This window comes from Pteropus alecto, unplaced genomic scaffold (genome assembly GCF_000325575.1).
Source record: "Pteropus alecto unplaced genomic scaffold, ASM32557v1 scaffold146, whole genome shotgun sequence".
NCBI lineage: Eukaryota > Metazoa > Chordata > Mammalia > Chiroptera > Pteropodidae > Pteropus > Pteropus alecto.
In genome coordinates this window covers 28,527,166-28,548,963 of record NW_006442107.1, presented here as the reverse complement: position 1 = coordinate 28,548,963, position 21,798 = coordinate 28,527,166, and the positions used below count along the sequence as shown (strand labels likewise).

Sequence of the window (21,798 nt, the reverse complement as noted above, 5' to 3'; positions counted from 1 at the left end):
AAAAAAAACATGTATCAAAAATAGGAATAAAGAATGGTAACAACTACATTCCTATCAATAAGTACCTCAAATGGAAAAGAATTAAGTGTTCCAACTAAAAGAGTTAATGAATGGAAAGGAAAACAAGACCCCTACATGTTGCCTATAAGTGACTCACTCCAGATTAAAAGACACAGAGTAAAACATATTGCTTTGATGGACCTAGAAGGTATTTAAGTCAGACAAAGATATGATTTCACTTATATGCAGAATCGAAGGAATAAAAAGAACAAACTAATCAAAAATAGACTCACAAATATAGTGGACAATTTGGTCATAGACTGAGGGGAGGGGATTGGGGGGCTGGGATAATGGGGTGAAGGATTAAAGAAGTAGAAATTAGTAGCTGATAGATGGTCATGAGAATGGGGAGCACGGCCTAAGGAATGCAGTTAGCATTAATACGTTGGCTAGGTGGAGGGTCAGGGGAGGGAGAGAGCAATGGTGGGCGGGACCGTTTTACAAACTATACAGGTGTCTAACCAATGTACTGTATACTTGAAACTAATTTAAAAAAGGAAGGGGGGAAAGATACTGCTTAGTCCTCCTCTAAAAGTTATAAATAGATTGTCAATCTTTTTGTAATAGGGCAACAACTATGATGTCACAGTGAGTCATTACACACGTTCTGTTCACCAGGGAGCCCCAAACAATCTTGTCTGTAGAAAAGTGAGCTGGTATGGGGGGCAGTACTCTTACAATTTCAACACCGAGGGTTCTTTTAGCCAAACTCCTGAAGCTGCAAAGCAGATACACTGAGATACGAGGCCAGAATGGAAAGAACACAAGTCAAATAAATAAAGACAATTAAATGAAGGCTAAGTTCCCAACTAGCACAACACATTTTAAAGTGCATTTGGTTTGTTGTTGTTGTCGTTGTTGTTGTTGCTGTTGTTCTGGTGAGCTTTAAAGAGACAGAGAATAAGCCTATATATTTCATGATTGTGAAGCCTTTTTCAATTAATTAGAAATATTTTTGGTAATATCTGAGCATATATTACCTCATTTAAAAAAAATCATGTGCAATTTTTAATGAATAAGCCACAACTCATTTTTTCAAGTGGATTTGAGTAGAGGAGCCTTCTTAGCAGAGAGTAATAGAATGTTTCCTCCATTAACATTATTGTTTCTTACACATTAAGATCAGAGTCAACAATTAAGTGATTCTTTAAAATATAAATATCCCTTAAAAGTGTCAGGTATCTCTATTATTCACATTTTAAAGTAAATTGCTTGTATCACTGACTTTTCTGTCTTCCCCAACTGATTATTTGTCCTTGAAGGAAGTGGAGTCTCAAATGGAAGATTAAAATTAAATTAAATTAGAAATCAAATGAAATTAAATTGAAAACAGAGGGACTTCCGAGGTGGATTGGCTTGAATTAGGAACTTTGGAGATGTCCAAGGAGTTATTTTGAAAAGAAGAAGAAGACATTAGAACATATGAGGAAAACAGAGAGTAATTAATTTAGTTTGCAATTATATTAGGATTTTCAGAAGTCAGTAGTCCATTTCCAAATTCCTATATATGGTATTTAAACTATAAGTTAATAATGCTCAAAGTACTTGCTAGAGTCTATGCCAGTTCATTACTACAGGGTGAGTGTTAATGACTACATAATTAGCAGGGCCCAAGGAGTAATAAAATTGCAGGCCACTTGTTCAAAAAACAGAGCAAAATAGTTGTTAAGTGTACTAAAATATAAAATTGTTTTCTTTCATCTGCCATCTCTCTCTCAACCTATCAATTTTTTTTAAATTTACTCTTTAATTTAGTTCTAAGCAAAGAAAAAACAAAGTTTATTAGCATTAATTTTATTATTCATCTTTATATTGTATAATGTAAATATAAGAATATTTAAGTTGTATGCTGAATTATCAAAATTATGCAATATATTTAATAGATCATGCATATGTTTATTATTCTTACGACAACAGTGGAAACATGACACAAAACTTTACCATTTTTATTTCACTTCTTGATACATGCACATTCTACCAACACTCTCTCCAATTGGCTTACTGATGAGTAAGGAAGGGCCGGACCAAAAGAACTACAGATTGCCATTTCTATTTCTTTCGATGTCATCATTTTCAGCATAACTGGGCTTATACAGATGAATAATTCAAGACATAAAGATATGATAAGTGTAGGAACAGAAAAAAATTCTGTCTTTCCTACAATTGGTTGGTCTAATTATTAAACAAGTAAGTGATTCTTTAAAATATAAATATCCCTCAAAAGTGTCATGTATCTCTATTATTCACACTTTAAATTAAATTAATTTTATCACTGACTTTTCTCTTTCCCAACTGAGTATTTGTCCTTGAAGACAGTTGAGTCTGAAATGGGAGATTAAAATTAAATTAATTTAGAAATTGAATTAAATAGAAAACAGAGGGACTTTTGAGGTGGATTGGCTTGAATTAGGAACTTTGGACAGAAGTTCATAAGACATAAGATAAATTAATGAAGGGAAAAACAAATTTAATTTCTTATGTATGAGAGCCCCATAAAAATATGAGGCTCAAAGAATTAGCCAAAGTAGGAAGCTTTTATACCTTTTAGACAAGGAAATAAAAAATTTGTGAAGAATCTACAAAACAAAGGGGTTTGAGCTTGGAGTAGTAAATTGATGAAGAAGTAAAAAAGATTTGTTTATATAGCCTTCTCAGCCCTAAATTCACTATCTTTGGTGATAGGGATGGCTTCTACCCTCCTGGTACAGGAAGGATATCTTTCCATGGGAGATTAATCTTCTGCTTCCAGGGAGACAAAGGAGGGTCAGAGTGTCCTTCTTGAACCAATTGTTTCTTAAGTACTTTCAATTCAAAATAATCAATATGGCAAAGTACTGTATTTTGGGGTGGCATATTTTGCTTCCCTTCATAGGGTCCCTTGGTCATCTATGTTTTTTAGTACCATTGCCTTCTTGCAAAGTTCCAGCAGAGCATGACCTTGAGACTGTCAGCTTCCTCACCTACTCAGTCATGGACATAAATACTTAATCTCATTCTCGCATTGAATCTCACTGAACTCCCAGGAGTCGTGGGGCCACCAGAATTCACCATCACACACACTTATGCAGATGAGACAGCAAGGGATGGCTGGGGACATGCATGATGTGCAGATACCCTCTGCTCACCCCCTCACTGTTCCATTATCCCATGGAACTTCATTCATAAAACACTGGTTCAAATATAAAGTATTAAACAAAGTACAAGGCCATTCTGAGCATGAGGCCCTATGCAACTGCCAGGTTGCACACAATGCATGCAGCCCTGCCTTGAAGTTTCTTATATGCAAATGAAGAATCAATTAGCAAAGTGGTTTGCAAAGGAAGTGGAGATTGACTAATCCTTTTTTTTTTTTTTAAGTAAATCTATGCCATGTCAAACATACAGAAAGTCACAGAATAAATGTGGACCTTGTTCTAGAATTCATTCTTCTCCAAGATCTGCAGGGGTGAGAGGGCTGGGAAGCAGATAGTTTAACTTTGTCTTCAAACAAATACAATATTTTATGGAGTATAAGATTTGAACAAAATTTTAAGATAAAACATGGGATTTCAAAGAAATGATGGCACTTCTTAGGCAAAAGAGGTAATTGAGTGAAAAATTGAAGAGAAACTATTTGAGTGGGAAGACAACTATAGTGAGAGTTCAGAGGCCTGGGTTAGTAGTCCTGGCTCATCTAGTGGCTACTTGTGGCCTCAGACAAGACCTTTCATCTCTCTAGTCCTCGTTAACCTCATCTATAAAATAGACTTCAAACTTAGACGGTTTCTAGTTTAAAACTTGTTCAATTAAAGAGGCTTTTATAAATCAAGAAACCCATTTTAAAGGTATAATTGTAGACTTTAAAGAATTCTTTACAGAATTTCCAGAGCTTCTTAGGTGCGCCTTCAAACAGATGCATTTTCTCTGCTGTACATTGGGATCTATGGTTTGAACAATCACCTTTCCCATTTTCTGCTTCTTTACCCTGAAAGACTATTAATCATTGCTAAAAATCCAGAAAGATTTGGAAAAAGTCGAGTGACCTTTTAGATCCATGGAATTCAGTTCTGCTTCATTTTTCCTCTTTAAATCCTTTAGTTTATGCACAAACCAAAATTTACCTTGCTACTTGACACCTTGCTACTTGACAGTCCTATTTTATGTTCTATTGAATACTATTATTAATATTTTATGAGATTGTTCTGGCTATATTTTTAAAAGAATTGCCAGAATGTAAAGTATGATTTTTATTGTCTTGTGGGAAATTGATTTTTTTTTTCACAGAAAAACTCAATCTTATAATACAGTCAATAGAAAAATAAATATTCGAATCAGGAAACAAAAAGTAAATAAAATACATTGAGTTCCTATTATGTACCAAGTACTTATATATTTATATATATTATTTTGATTAACCCCTACATAATCATCTGTGATTGGAGAAAATAAGATTATCAGTTACTTATCCTAAGCCAGAAATTCTTCTGGGAGCTTTCATTGCAAATTCCATCCCAGACTTCTCTCCTACATTCCAATATTGTATAATCCAACCACCTGCATGACAAGCCCACTTGGCACTGTCATCTCAAAATCAATACAGCCAAACTAAACTCATTCTGTCTCCCCAAAGCCATTTTTAGCCACAGCCTTTCTCATCTCAAATGATGGAGGTCCACTCTTTCACTTGCTTAGGCTAGGAACCTTGGAATCATCCTTGCCTCCCTCTTTTCTTACTTTCTCTACCCAGTCCATTAGGAGATCCTTTTGACTCTTGCTTCAAAATAAGCCCATCATGGTCCTAACCATTCCTCACTAGCTCTGCTAGAGTCTGAGCCAACATTATCTCTCTTTAAAAAGATGAGCTTTCCCAACAAACGAATAGGACAAACAAACAGAGACTCTTGGACGTGGACAATAGACTAGTAGTTACCAGAGTGTAGAGAGGGAGGGGGGAGGTGGGAGGTAGATGGGGTCAAAGGGATCAAATATGTGGTGACAGAAAGAAATCTAGCTGTGGGAGGGGACTACACAATCCAGTGTGTATATATATATACATACATACACATATATATGCCTTACTGTTAAATTGTACACCTGAAACTTACTGGATTTCGTTAACCAATGTCAATATATACGTGTGTGTGTGTGTGTGTGTGTGTGTGTGTGTGTGTGTATGTATATATACATAATATATGAAAAAAAAAAGATGAGCTTTCCTCCTGCTTCTATCCTGACTTTCCCTATGGTCTATTCCCAACCAGCAGCCAGGATGAGCCTGTTGAAATATAAGCCATGTTAATTCTGAGCTCAGAATCTTGTGATGGTCCCCATTTCACTCTTAAAGTAAAAGATAAAAAGGTTTCGGCCACCCTTGATTCATCCCTCCCTCTACCTATCCACAGCTCCTTCCACTGCCCTGCCATTTTTCCTTCTACTAATCTCCCCCTTTCTCACTTCACTCCATTTCCACTTCTTTGTAATTCCAAGAACAACTGGGCACACTCTCACCTTAAAACTGTAACCTTGGTGGTTCCCTCTGCCCAGAAGACCCTTCTCTTGCACATGACTAACCACCACACATCTTTCAAGTTTTTGGTCACATCTCATTTTCTTAATGAGGTCCCCTTAATACCTCACATCCTCTAACTCATGTGCTCTGCTCCCCCTTAAATTGATCTATTTTTCTTACAACAGTAGTATGTTTTACCTTCGAAAGTACTCTATACTTTATTCTCTCTCTGTGCTTATTGTTTATTTTCTGTTTATTCATCTTTACCAAAATGAAATGTTCACTGATTATTCCAAGTATCTAGCATATGATGGATGCTCAGTAAATCTTTGGGGAATGGTGAAGTGAGTGAGTGAGTGAGTGAGTGAGTGAGTGAGTGAGTGAGTGACTGAGTGACTGACTGAGTGACTGAGTGAGTGACTGACTGCTTTCATTTATTTCTCATAGTAACCATAGGCTTCATCACCTTCATTTTACAAATACGAAAATTGAAACTAAAAGAGGCTAGGTAACTTTCACAAGTCAAAAGTCTTGTAAGAGTTAGAGCTGAGATTAAGAGACTTCTGATCTGACCCTTTACTGTTTTATCACACTTCACAGCATGCACTTCATGAAAATATAGGTATTCCATAAAGTGCTGGGCATTTACAGTTTCTATTTCTCTCTCACCACACTCAGCCAATATTTTTTTATGAACCTCTTAAAAGAGTGTAACTAAGGTGACTGGCTTATAGAGAAACTCACATAAAATGAATGATGTGAGATGTGTTAGTTACAGAAACAAACCAACTTGAGCTAGCTTAAGCCAAAATATCAATTTAAAAATAAATAACTTTAAAAATGTTTAAGTAGAACCTCACATAAGGATACAAGAACTCATGGAAGCCACAGGAAAAAAAATAAATGAGAGCACGAAGCACATAAAGTTAGAGAGGCCTTGCTCTACCTTCCATGTGTGTCTCTTTTACTCTTTCTCCACAGTTTACAAATGTTCACGTCCTCTGCCTCTAAGGAACAAGATGACCAAGCTCCCACTACTCTTTCGCCTAAATGAGACTACAGTCTCCTAGTCCCAAATTATAAGTAAGACCTGCTTGGGTGAAGTACCTCTCCTGGCCCAATCAACGATAGCCAGGGATGATGATTCAATGACAAATGATAGAAGACACCTTTGAAGGATGGGGAATTTGGAGTACTAGGCAGATTATAGAGAAAGGAGATGAGTAGACACCCCCAAAGTAGCTGACTCCAGAAGAACCCAGTGGAATAATGGACAACACACTATTGAATCAAACAGCTTAAGTTCAGATTTCTGGTTTGGGAATTTTGTTTGTTTGTTTGTTTTTTCTTTGTTCTTTTTTTTTTTTTTTCCAGATATAGGGACTAAATATTGGTTACTTGGTGATGGGAAAGAGCAGGAAGGAAAAATAAAAGAGGGACCTTGGGATAAGGAGAAGAAAAACACATTCCAGTGAACTGGGAATTCTGCATTCTAATCTCAGTTCTATCACCAAGAGACTAATGACTTGGACAAGCCAATTCCCTGGGCTCAGTTCCCTTTTTTGTATAATGAGAAGTAGGCAAGAATCAGTAGGTTTCCCAACCTGCTGAATCAGGAGAATGAACTAGGGAGCATTTTTAAATACAGATCACCTTGACTTCACCCATGAATATTCTGATTTAATAGATCTTGCATGAAATTCTATAAATTTTTCAGCAGCTTTCCAGACCATTGTGATAATCAACTATATTTGGGAACCATTAGCTAGATGACATTTAAGATACCACCCAATATTAAGTTATTTCTTTACATAGTTATTATCTAAACTTCGGAAGCACTCTAGTTGTAATAAAACTGATTTCTTATTGTATATCTGGAATTCTTTTTCAGAAATTGCATAATCTTTTCATTTTGTTTCTACAGTCAATTAAGAACAATGTCTAACACAAAATAGATTCTCAGTAAATACTTATGAACAAATCAATGGTCAGTTCTACATGTTTTAACAGTTATTTATTTTCCATTATCTCTTTGAGTAACTGATTCCTCATCTACGTAGGAAAAAATTTTGTTTCAGTTTGTCTGTTAGTGGAATATTGAAAATATTTAGTGTAATAATCATATATAAACCAGGATTCATAATCATAATTATACCTGATAGTTTGATAATGGAATCTCATTTTTATCCTTTATAACATGAACAAATGACAGACATGTGAAAACATAATATTCCCAGCATGTTTTATGTGCTATGAGAATACATGATATTATTGTTATTATTGTTCTTATATTTTATCATCCACAGCATTCTAATACTTAACCTGTCAGCATTGCCAGCCTCAAAATTGCTCCAACAAGTTCTGCATAGAATTGTATAAGCCCTGAACTTTGTGAATGTTCAATATTCTTTTTGGAAACAAATATACTGTTATGAGTTTCTAAAGGGACTGAACTTCAAGGCAGAGATTCTAGGTCATATTCTGCCTTTGTGTTTACTGGCTGAATAAAATTAGGCAAGCGATGTCACCTCTTCTGGCCACTTCTGTATGATAATGTCTACCTTCATTTAGGCACTTTAACTCATAAATAATTAGAAGGTAAAAAATTATTTACACCAATATTCTCAATTCTGAATATCATTATATCTCTGCTTAATACTTAAATTTACATTTTTTTCTCATTCTCTTCTTACACTATTTTAATTTGCTGAGAAGCAGAACTCTGTTGATTCCTATACTTTTAATACCAGATCATTTTTGTACACAATACAATTCCTTTTCTTTGTGACCTTTCAGAAAGGAAAGTCACAGCTCAGCATGAAGTGATGTAATCAGAATAGGTACCTCTCTTATACGTTTAGCCCCAATTAGAAATTCCATTTTATCACTTTCTTGAGAAAGTATCACTAGTTATAAGGGGTAATGGTTTGGCTTTGGCAATAGCAAGCCCCTACGAGTATGCTTGAGAATATTATGCTATGATTGGTGTCATCCAGTGATATCAGAACCACTCTGAAAAGAACAATATTTTTTACCCCCTTTTTTAGTCACAGTTGCTTAATTGCAATGTTGGTAAAACAAATAATAAACAGGAAGCAAATACAATTGTGTGTATATAAGATATATTGTGTATAACATTACAAAATCAAGTGATTAATGCTTGAATTTTATTGCTTTTTAACCCCTTTCCTTTTTAGGAAAAAAATGTAGCTAGCTGCTGACATCAATTTAACATTACTCATAGAATGCTACATTTTCTAGGATTTGACATTTTCAGTGATCAAGATTACTATATTTTGTAATAGGAAATACCACTACTAAAAACAGAATGGTATAAATAGAATGATGTCATTTGTTTCCAAAGACTATGGATATACTAGAGGGATGTGAAAATAATAATAAAAGTGAGCTATTTTGTGGCATACTTTGGGGGTAAATTTAGGACTGTAATCCATGAGTTATCTTGGGGTAAACGCTGCAGCTGCAAGCACCGCCAGAGGGTATTCTCAGGGCAAACAGGAAATGGACTAAAGAGGATATAATTGTTAATAGTAAAAAAGTAGATTTTAGAATATCAAATCTATTTATTACAGTTACATTTTTTTGGTTGATTTTGTTTTCTGGAAAGCATAAAATACAAAGTGTAACATCATGCAAGAACACGGCCATGTAAATCTTCTGTGAAACTTCTCAGATTATTGAATTTAATGGCTGTCAGAGTAGTTCCTATGAGATCTTCTTAAGTATCTTTCTGTTTCAAGCTAGTTATTGCATCTAATTATTGCATTTTGTTGTTTCAGAACAGTTGAGCATCACATGCCACGAGTAATATTGGGTTTAAAAAAAAAAAAGAAAAACTGCTTAGTTTGGATCTTTTCCTTACTTAGAAGCAAGAAAAATGGAGAATTGATCATCAAAGGTAAAACAATCTCCTTTCCTATTATATAACACATCCCTACGGCTTCATCTTCAACCATCCTATGTGAAATAATCTCTTCCTTCCTTCCTTCCTTCCTTCCTTCCTTCCTTCCTTCCTTCCTTCCTTCCTTCCTCCTCTCCTCTCCTCTCCTCTCCTCTCCTCTCCTTTCTTTCTCTTTTTCTTTTTCTTTTTCCTTTCTTGATAGCATGGTATATTTGAATATAAATACTTCTGGCTTATAATTCCAGATATATTAATAGGCTGCTGAGCCTAAAGACTGATTTTAACTTTCTGGTTGCCTGTATAGAATCTGGACAAGATGTATTTTATATATTTAATTTTCATTCTTATTAATCTGGAGTAGTAGGTCAAGCAAATACTATTTTCATGATTGTGGACCAAACTATTGTACTTTAGGTTAAGCTTGGAATTATGAAAGTAGGTGGCATAGTATCAGATTCCATATTTTTTTTAGAGTGTTGTACAAATGTTAATTTATCAGCATACACATGCTCAACATAATTTACATGTGCTAAGAAAGGTAATGGAAATACTTGAGGTGATGCTATGATCTCTGCTCCTTTCATCTCATTATGTAGTTTTGAGAAGCAAAAAAGAAAGGTCTTAGTAATGTACAAATCAGAAATACTATATATGTAGAGTCAAATCAGAAGGGAATGATAATACTGAGTATTTCAATAAGCTAGCATCTTTGTTTGGATTGCTTATATGAAGATATGATGTATGCATGGTAGTTTGCTGGGGACCTGAGCCCACGGTTCAAAAGTTAGACAGCAGGGATGAATGAGTCCACTACTGTGGACCAGGGGAATTTTATTCCTTTGGGACCCCTGAGAGCATAAAGGAACCTCCCAAAATTTCTGCCTGAAGCATGTTCAGCAAGAGGTTTATCCACTGGCTTTTCTCCTTGATTGTGGATTGCTCCCTGGGCTCCTAATGGCCCCACATTCTGGGCTCTGCTGGCACTACATGAGTCAGAAGGCAGAAAGATACTCAGTTGTCACAGGAGGTAGACACTATAAAGTCCAGGGGAACCATGCTGGCACAGAATGGTCTGTCTATGCAACTATGACTGAAATCAGAGGTGAGCCAAGGGGGCATGGTGCAGGGATCCAAAGGCATCTTTTATCATTCCTTTTATTTTACTCTAAATCATAAAGTAAATCACATTTTGCTCCTGATGAACTATCCCCAAGAAGAAAGTGTTTTGTGTTTTAAAGACATTAAAGGATCATATCCAAGTGTCATAGAACCAGAGTGAACTCTGTTTCAAAACTAACTTCTTCATCAATACATTTCAGAGTGAGAAGTGCATCTTGGTTCACCTGTACATTTGAGATATTAAATAATAATATTTGATGTATGACCAAAATGTTGGAATAATGAGAGATAATGTAACAATATTTCATTATACTTATTCACTGTATATTGTTTTATCCGCAAGAAAGCATCTATGGATACAAAAACATATAATTATTATCTTTCCTATTTAGAAACAACCAGTTAGCAGTGTCATTATTTGTGTGAAATGTGTGACTTAAATTTGCTTGTCAGAGCATAATTTGATATGGTCAGCCAGCAAAATAGATTTAACACATTTAAGTGAATTAGGGTTTTTTGTCAGTTTTCTGACATAAAGACTTTTAACAGATTAAAATTAAATCAGATAAAGGTTTTGGTTGTGTTGTGATCCAGAAGATCATATGTTCAGAGGAGGAATGTAATTGGTGAACTCTATAAGGAGCAACTATCAAAACAAATAACATTTAAATATTAAAGAATGTATATTAGCATGCAAATACCTACTGAAAGAAATGAAAATGGCCAGGGGAAGGAGAAAGAACAGCAGAAAGAGTCAGGGCAGGGAAACCAGAAAAGTAGTGGCAGTTGGGGAGACAGAATCAAACTATGAGATGAAGAGAATCACTGACAGTGGAGAGTATCTCTTAGAACAAACCACAAATCCTGAGCACAGAATACAAACTGAGTGAACAGTCCCAGTTAATCTGAGGTATGACAAATTCCTGAATGATCAAAGAAAGAGTAAATAAATTGTATCTTCTCAGCTGGACAATGCAGTTGCCTCTGTGGTCTCATTCACCTTTAAAGTCTTGAGAAATAAAAGTTCCGATCATGTTTGCTCTTTGCTCAGAAAATATATACTGATTTACCAATTTATCATTGTCCAAACTTCTGAACAAACATTTAAAATCTGCCACTCTGTTTTCAGACTTATTCTTATTCCCTGACTTGACTCACCAGTGGTCTGGACCACTGTCTAGTAAAGCAAATTCTGTGATCTGTATCAAGTCTTCCAAGTGATTTTGATGCATTTTGGTTCTCAAACATAGATTGGTCTGGGATGAGGCATTTCTAACAAGTTCCTGGGTAATGCTGCTGCTGGTGGTACAGAGACCTTACTTTGAGAAGCTCTGTGTAAAACGAATGATCCAGGCTGTTACTACAAGTTCTATGTTGCAATTTGAGTCAAAGACTGATTGCAATAAAAGAGCTCACTTGCCAACATCACTATTGTGGAAAGTGTACTAGGTTAAGGATAAGGTTTGAGTCTTCTGGTCAAATATCATCTTAATATCATAAAATCCCCAATAGTAAGCTTTTTGATACATTTTATGTCCCCTGCTGTGTTATAGACTTTGTAGATCCATAAATATTTGTTGGATGGATGGATGGATGGATGGATGGATGGATGGATGGATGGATGGATGGAAGGAAGGGACAGGGGAGGAAGAAATTTTTTTTGAAACTTGACTCCTTACATAAAAACTGCTTTGCATATGCCATTGAAGACTAATTTCCTTCACATAAAAACCTCCTTATTGTTTAATAAGGCCATACTCAATGTATAAGACATTTTATTAGATGGAATAACTGTAATTCAGAGCCTGAGCATCTGATTAGCAAGAGTATTGTACTCTTTAATAAGTAAAGTCTTTCACAAGGGAATTTCTGCTATTTGGTACAATGGGGGAAATGTCATTTATATCAAGACAGATCGTACATTTTACTTTATAAAAGAGCCACTGGGTATGTGAAACCAGGAAATCATATCTATTTAATAAATTCCTTTGCAAACGTCTCTTCCTTGAGTTTAAATTTTGCAGCTGCAGCATAATTGGAATGTTTATTCACATTTAGGACAATTGTACTTTCTGTTTTTTTGCTTTCCTGCATTCAAATGTGTTCACATATCAATGTTGCACATTTTCTTTCTGCATCTTTTATTTGCATACATCATCCCATGATTGGCTTGGTAAATTTATCCTACTTTTCTTGCTAAAATAACTGTTCCTGCTGTCTGTTTTCTGCCTACTCTTTGATTTATTCCAGAAATTGGGCTCAATGCCTACTTTTAGAGCTCAGTGTGAAATCTATTCTGTATGTTTTTAAACCAAGTTCCCACATATTTTTTCTGTTATGTGTTCTATGGAGGCATCAACTTCAAAATTCACCCCTGGAAAAGCTTATTACATTTATGTATTGGCATAAATAATGGATGATAAAATCTTAAAAATTTATTATTAAAAATTTATTTCATAATTTACTTTAACAGTAGAAAATTTTAAATTTTATGTCACATTATAGTATCTTTAATGTTAAGCTTAAAAGAAAAATTCTAGTTCCAATTTTATTACTTTTATGTATGTCCTTAGCTGAGTCCTTAGGCCTCACTTACTTCTATTAGAAATAAAAGAATTTGGGATAAATGTTTCCACAGATTCATTTTAGTGCCTTAACTTGCAATCTCAGGATGCATATTATATAAAATACTACTTAATATCAGGCACGAAAGTATGTGTGTGTAAAACCATCAACGAATGGCATGTATTTGACAATAGAGTTGGAAGAGAAGTTTTGAATACAAAAGATCTAGTTTAAAACCTAACTCTCACTATTCATAGTGTGAGCTTGGAGAATTTACTGAACCGTTCTATGTATCTTCATTTGTAAAGTAAGGGTGGGGACAGGGTTATAGTTACCTACAAGGTTGCTTTAAGGACTAGAGATAATCTAAAATAGATCTAGCATTTATATGTTTATATGCTGAACATATTTAGTTCTAAAGACTTGTACATTCCTCTAAGCTGGCCAGAAACCAAACCACAATTTTAGAGGTTAATGGAGATTATATTCTTCTTCACCAATATAATTCTACAAGACTAAGAAATTTTTATTTGACACTCTAAAAGATGAACAGTTTAGAAAATGCATCTTAATTTAGTCATCTGAAACATGTAAGACTAATGGGAACATTTAACATAATTTTTTCATCTAGACAGGCTATTTGTTTCTCTTTATTAGCAATGATTACACAGAGCAAGCAAGTCCCTTTTCTTCGAGAGTGAATCGTGCAGTGCGAAAGCATAAAGTTTGCAAAGTACATTCTGTCTTCTGTCTTGTTTTCTGTATGTAGTTTGGGCAGAAATTAAAATGAAGATTCTTCAAAACAGGTTTAGCCTGAATAAATGTTCATATACTCTTTGTGTATGAATCTAGTAAGTTCAAAGGTATTTCTTTCTTGTCCTCTAAAAAATTATTTTTATAGCCAATTTGCCTAATGTAGCCTTATATTCAGAGGCAAGAAATCAAATTGTGGTAAATAGATGATTCATTTACTACAGGATTCCTGCAAATATTGAATTTTTTCTGTTCTTTTTATGCGTTTTTGAGGTTAAATTGTCACTTTGATATTGGTTAACCCCAGTACCTTCTCAGCAGAAATTCAGAGCTAGCCTGCTTAACAGAAGTAGATCAATAAAGGGTGGGGGAATATTTCATCAATTTTAGCAGAGGATTTAATCCTATTGGGTTTTTTTATTTCAATATTTTATAAATCCTCTGAAATTTAATGTTTTTTGAGGTAAAGCTTACTACTCCTCAATACTTTTTATGTCAAAAATAATTTAGGAGCTAAGAACTAGTCGGACTGTTTGTGTGTTGATTATTTCAGACATCTGTAAGATAACTAAAATCTAATTGCAAATAATATGTATATTTGTCATGGCTCCGAGACATATCACCGTCAAGATGAAAATCAGACTGACGAGGTTGTTTCCAGCCCTACACACACACACACACACACACACACACACACACACACACACACACGCGCACACAATGTGTGGCGGTGGTGGTGATAGTGGTGATATTGTTTACTTAGACAATCCAGTCTCTCACAGTAGCATACTTATTTCTACATAGACCAATTAGTACTAAAATTGGCATTTTTTATGAAGTGACCTATTAAGTACTCTCTGAAAGAAACAAATATTTTTGTTGTATGATAAAATAACTTCTTTATAAATGGCGTAATAGTGTTTATTACAACTTACATTTTTTTGAGTATTTCTTGACATTGTTAAAATACTCAAGGACAACATTTATTAGGTAATAAGAAAATGCAGCTTGACGAGAATTGTAAGGGAAAAATAAAAGGAGGAAAGGCATGTTGGCTGAGTTTATTTTGTGATTTCAGTATTCCCATCATGTACTAGAAATTCTCAGCTAATCTACCTTATTTATATACAAGCTAAGTTTAGGGAAAAGATGATACCATTTTAAACAACCAGCATTAATGCTGGGATTCTTTTCCATCTCAATATAATCTGGAAATTATAAATGAAAATGGTACGTATTTGACAAAATTATTGTAATGATACACAGTGCCTATGTCTCTGGCATTTCAAAGATTTGAGGCCCTCGTTGGTATTTATTTATGATTGCAAACATAATAGCAAGCATGTATTAAATATTTAGGAATGTGCCAGTGTAGGAGAGGTATAATTTTATGTTTACCCTCTTAAAGTCTTTGGCTGCTCAGATTAACAGGTGAAAAGCGCACAGATTTATTTAACATGTTGTCTTGTACCTGCTGTTTTTCAAGTCCCTTTGGCTCAAAATAATCCTTATGCCAAAGTGACATATTTGGGAGTGGCATCTTCTGCTTCCCTTCATCAGCCATTGTTTTAAGCACTTTACCTAAGTTACCTCACTTCATCCTTACTATAATCTGTGAGAAAATTTTATACAACTACTGGGAGAAATCGTCAACTCTACCATCATAGTAACAGATTCCAAAATACTTTTCTCAGTTATAGAGGAAGCTCACAAAAAATTCATTGAAGATACAGAGGATATGAACAACACACTAACAAGCTTCATTCAGTGGTCATGTGTAGACTTCTTCAATAATTGGAGAATACCAGTGTATGTACAATGTTTTTAAATGATTTACTAAGCCATAAATCAATTCTGAAATGTACTCTCCATTTCACAGATGAAGAATCTGGAGTATGGAAAAGAAAGCTGAATAACTTTTCAAAGAACATGGAGCTAGTATGTGGCAGAGCAGGGCACAAACCCAGATAGTCTGCCACTCTACTACAACATTGTCGGTCCATATTGGTTGTCTTACAGGTGGAAAGCAAAGAGCTGGTCTTAAAGATATAATTTAAACTTATATATCAGAAGAAAGGGCTAGAGATTAAATCTGATTTATTAGATTATTTTTTGACACAAAGATATTGCCAATTTGAGATTAACCCATTGCAGTGTTATGCAACCTATGAAGCTAGACTTAGAAGAAAACAATTTAAACCATAAATTAAAAGTAGATTTAAATAATTGCTAAGTGTTTAAATAGCAAGAGAAAAGCAAGAATGACATAGTTTGAGCTTAATTTCCTTTAATAACTCAGACCTGAATTATTAATCATATTTAGGACCCATGTATTAAATAAGACACCCACTGGTGTTTCATGGTCACATCAAACTCATCATTTCCAAAACTGAACTCATAAATGCCCCCTTCCATCTGCTCCTTCCTCCTCTGCTGTTCTCTGTCTCCATCTATGTCACCAATACCCACACACCCCATTACTTAAATTAGAAACCTGGGAATCATCTATGAAATCTCTTTGCCCCCCAACTTTGCTAAATTTGAATGAATTTATTGAATGAAGTTTCATTAATGCCCAACTAGTTCAATGATTACAGTCAGAGAGGGTATGGAGATCAGATATTATGTTCTTCTGATGTTTTCAGTGTTTTGGTTCCTGGCCACACTATTCAATTTCCATGTACATTTGTTGTTATTGCTTGAATTTTGTTTGTAGTGGTGGTATTGGTGTTGAGTGTAATATATATTCATGGAAGATGCACTGTAGAACAGCTGAGATATTTTCTCTTCTCCATGAAGATATTGTGTATGTTGATAAATACAGTGTTTTGCCTTTGGCAAATACACATGCTCTCAGCATTATTGCCCTCTTTAATTATGTTCCCTGAGAGGGAAAAAAAAAAAAAAAAAAGATTTTCTGGCAAGGCAGCTTTCCTAATTAAAGACTTCCTGGATCTTAAGTAATAAGGAACTCAAATGTTTCTAACTGAAACTTATAGTGGAGCTTAATTGGGCATATATTTTAATCTCCTTTGAGGATCAAAATGCTAAATGTTACACACATGAAAGTATTTCATGAGGAACACAAGGAAGGTTTCACACATTTGATCCATTTTTATTTAAGGGAAGTAACTGGTAAAGAACATATGCATTCGTATTAAAAGCTTGAATAATTTATCTCTTCTTTGACTTTTAAATTACTGCTTCTTTCTTGATATTTTCATTATCATTATCATTATGTTTAACTCAAACCTATTTCTAGATATGGAAAAATGTACATAGTTAGAATATGGAGAAAGGTGCCTTGGACAGATAAGCTGGGGGCCTGAGTTCATCTAAATTCAAAATACTATTTTAACATTTAGATGAACCTTGACCCCTAGCCTCCCACCCCAGGAAGAGAGTTATCAGAAAAATTATGGATTGAGTTCCAGTGAAGGCCTTTCATTTAGGGGCAGGAGAGGAAGGAGGAATTAGCTGGGAAGTTCAAAGAAAACCAGAACTGGACAGTATAAGCATTTAAAAAATAGATTTAATTCAGGACTATTGCAATAGGGAAAATGTGACCTCAATATACAACTGGTTTCAATTCCAAATAGCCAAGGAGCAGGATGGGGGTCAGTGGGTGGAAACATCAAGAGTAAGAGGGGAACATCAAGAGTAAGAGGGGATTCTAGTTAAACAAACCTGACAGTATTCTTGCTGAAGGCAGATCAGAATGATCAGATTCGGACTGGTGGGGGATGAAGACCTTAATCAGATATCAAGAGCAATCAGTTGTGGAAGGTGGGTGGTTGTCTCTAAAGTGACTTAGTAAGAGTCTTGCTGCAAATGGATGATACAAGCTCAAAAAGACAGACACTGAGCCTAAGGTTGAAGCCTAGAGAAGGCTGACTAAAGTTAGTCAGAAAGAACCTTTAAGTAGGTTTCAAAAAGAACCAGGAGAACAGGGATATCTGTTGTAATAAAGGCTAAAAAGAAAGTTCCAGGATTTAGACTAGCAAGTTGAATTAATATGGTCATGTCACAATTCTAAATTTATCAATTTCTTTCAAATCTAGCATCTATGTTATGTTTGTATAATTATAAGTTGTGAAATTATAAATTCAGTCATCCTAACTTACCTGTCTGTCTCCATTTTTTAAAAATAGGATCACCATTATCTCAGTCAAAATCTCTGGTTCATCTTTGACTTTTCCCTCGTTCTCTTCCTTCTTAACCAGCCCCTCACTCAGTCTTGGTTGTTTTTTCCCCCAGTACTTTCAAACCCCTCTTTCTAACATCCTCTAGACCATCCCCCTCGTTCAGGCCCTCACCGCCTCACACCTCAGTTGCTGCGGTAGCACCCTTATCAATGTTTGTACCATAGGCTAACCTCATTCTAGAATTCTATTTTGCAAATTATCCTTAGATTAACCTCCCCAAAATACCATTTCTGATATGTTTTTAATAGTTCGTATTTGCTGAGTCCTTATGTACCAGACACTATGCTAAGTGTGCTATTTCATTAAATTCCTATAACTAATTTTAAGGAGTTATTTCTACACTGAAAATGAGAAAATTGATCTTTAGAGAGTTCGAATAACTTATCAGAGGTCACAGAAACTAAATAGAAAAGTCCGTCTCCAAAACTTGAGCCCTGAACTGTTGTTGCATAGTATCTTCTGTGGTCTTATTAAAAGGACAATGATGACTAGACTCCAGGAGATAGAGTTTACTCCTGGGTAAACTCACCCAATGGACAAAAGTTCATTCAAGATTTTTAAACTGGGGATAGGGACAAATGTGATCAGATGGTAACTGGATTAGCAGGATTAGAATCTGGGGTGGTCTTTGTACCCCCTGTTCTCTTTCCTTTCATGAGCTCGGCCATGAACCCTTGCCTTATAACAAGTACTGTTCTTTTTGCATGAGACAGTATTACTGAATTTCTCTATCTCACAAATCTTTTTCTAGACAGTCACCTTTCCGAAGAAGGAGTAAATCTCTCCTCCATACCTCAAGAGCCTATATTGTCCTGAGAACCTGTCATGCTGCACGTTGATTCACGTTCAATTTGCACAAAATCTTGTTGAGACAGAGTTATGTGACTTGCTTGTCTAGATTTTATCTGGATCCTCTTTGTGTTACCAGTGTCTGTTGACCTAGTAAATACTCAATAAATATGTAATGAGTACATCAACTACTTTTATCTGCTTATATATTTTGTTTTATTAGAAAGATTTAAAACTCTTAGATAACAGGAATTATTTTTTTCATGCTTTTGTGTCCCCCTTAATACTTAGCAAAGTGTACATGGAAAATAAAAGTACTCGTTTTATTTATCTTAATAGTTCTTCATTTTATGTTGTTTTCCTCATTTCATTTTGAATGCAAGATACTTTAGAGTAGGATTTTAAATGAGTATAGTTTTGCCAGAAATTAGTATAACGCCAGTCTCTTTGGAAGGCCATTTCTGCCCTAGAAACAAGATGTTTACATACTAGGTAACTTTTGTACTTTTTTGAATGAAAATAGAGGTGGAGATAATATTATCAACTTTTATTGAAAGTTGACTATGTAACAGGCACTATATCATGTACTTTACAGATAATATATGTAATTTTATTCTCAAAATACCCTATGGAGTAGGTATTATTTTTTTGCCCCATTTTACCAATGAGCAAGGAAGGCACAGAAGGTTAATTTCCCCAAGGTTACACATCTAGTAAGTGGCAGAGCTGGAATTTGAACCCAGGCACCATGGTTCTGAGTCTATGTTCATTCACTCAACTAATAAGAATTTTATACCCTAGTATACATCAGACATGAATTTAGACTCTTACAGGTGATCAGTGAATGTATACTTAATGATTATACTGTATGAGGTCTAGTCAAAAGTATTTACAGACTGATGTATAAAAATTATTTAGTGGTGATTGACTCATTTCAATGAAAAAAAAATGATTTGTTTAAAGCATCCATTTTTAATTTTCAAATGTTACATGCTGTACCAGTGCATCCTCAATTAAAAGAAAGCAATTGCAAAGTGACTAGGAAATAGTCAATTATTGTTCAAGCTGCCAAACTTCAAGAATTAGCATTCTAAAATTTGCAAAAATGTTAAGCTAAAAAAAAGAAGTAATAAAACACTCTGTCAACTGCTTTTGAAATTCTGCCAGATATTAGTAATTGTATTATAATTTAACTTTTGGAATTGTAAAATTTTAGAGTTGGATGGGAACTTCAGGATCATCTGTGCCAACTTTCTACTTAGTGCCAGTGTTCACGCACATTTTAAAAATGAGCTTCGACAAATGGTCCTCTAACATTTTTATAGAGTCAATAGTTTTATAGAGTCAACAGTTAATAGAATTTTTTACACTATTACATATCTTTGTTCCTTTGGCTAGTAAAATATTAGAATACTTAGCCAATCCAATCCAGCAGGGTCTCTTGTCACTCTTTTCTGGGTCTTGTTCATGCCCACATTTTAGGGCTCTGCTTGGTACTTAGGAGTTCTTCTTTAAGATATTATTTTGCATTGACCCCTAATCCTCTAAAGCAAGAATCAGAAAACTTCATCCCATTGACTAAATCTAGCCCATCTCCTGGTAGTATAAATAAAGGTTTACAAAAGCACAGCCACACATGATCTTTTATGTATTGTCTGTGGCTGCTTTTGTACCAGAAAAGCAGAGCTAGGTAGTTGTAACAGAAACTATATGGTTCACAAAGCCTGAAATATTCTCTGGCCCTTTGAGAAAACACTTAACAATCTCTGCTCTCTTAAGTATTGCAGCTTTTTATATGTTTTAAATCTCATTATTTCTCCTTTCATTCATTTTGTAGAATAAAATGATCATGGTAGATTTAACATAAACATGAAGAGCCAACACATGGATTGATTTTCTTCTTATAATTGTTAATAAGTAATTTCTCTTTCTCTCCTTTTCTCCCTTTCTCTCTTTCTCTCTCTCTCTCTCTCTCTCTCTCTCACACACACACACACACACACACCCACACACACACACACACACACACACACCCATGCTTTTTCCTAAAGATAATAATCTGGGCACAGTAATGATCTTTATTTCTTTCTTTGGAAAGTCTGAATATCAGTGATTGCCCTATACAAATGACATAATCGCATAATATATTTCTGAAAAAGGACAGTAATTATGATTATTTAAAGTCATAATTTATTAATATCATATATGTTGTGACTGATTTTTAATAGAATTGGATGCAAATAAGATTTGCATGAAGATTATTTTCAGTAAATCTTTCTTCATGTAGTCCCTGCTGTCTAACCACCCTTTCTCATGATCCTTCCTACATTTCCCATGCTACTTCCTTATCAAACAAGGTAAATGAATTCTTTGCAGTTTTTGCAAAAAGCCAGCTTCTTGCTACTCTTCTTACTCAAACACTTTTCAGTCTTTTCTCTGCCTCCAATGTCATAGTAGCCTTCCCTGACCACCCTTTAATGCCTACCTCAGCTCTGTTTTTGTGATAGTTATGACACATCACAATGTGCAGTTCTCTCATTGTTCACCTCTATGTTGTGCATGTGTGCACATGTGCAGAGGTAGTAACTGCCCTTTCTACTGGAATGTGAACTTCAAGGTCAAGGACTGAATCTGTCTTATTCACTGTTTTTCTAATATCTAAAGAGTAGGTGCTCAATAAATAAATACCAAATAAATGAATGATCTAAAATTATAAATGTCAAAATGGTAAGAAATATTAATGCACATTAAAATATCATTGAGATCTTCACCCAATTTTGTGGATACCACTTATGCATTCATTTACTAATAAATCACATATTGAATAATTATTATTCCAGGTACTGTCCGTGTACAATGTCTCTTTTCTTCTTCATTCAAGGTGATGTACATGTATT

General features: G+C 34.7%; 1 protein-coding gene across 19 annotated transcripts in view; it reads left to right on the top strand.

The window, feature by feature from the left end:
* The window catches only part of DLGAP1 (DLG associated protein 1), a 798,454-nt gene that overhangs the window by 275,938 nt on the left and 500,718 nt on the right, over positions 1-21,798 (top strand). For 16 of the 19 annotated variants that reach the window (XR_003042561.1, XR_003042560.1, XR_003042559.1 and 13 more), the window contains one exon: positions 9,349-9,467. The gene's annotated coding sequence lies outside the window, so the exon portion shown is untranslated. Of the gene's footprint in view, positions 1-9,348; positions 9,468-18,863; positions 19,090-21,798 lie in introns of those variants that run through there. The other 3 variants (XM_025038572.1, XM_025038566.1, XR_003042562.1) reach the window with 2 other exon arrangements.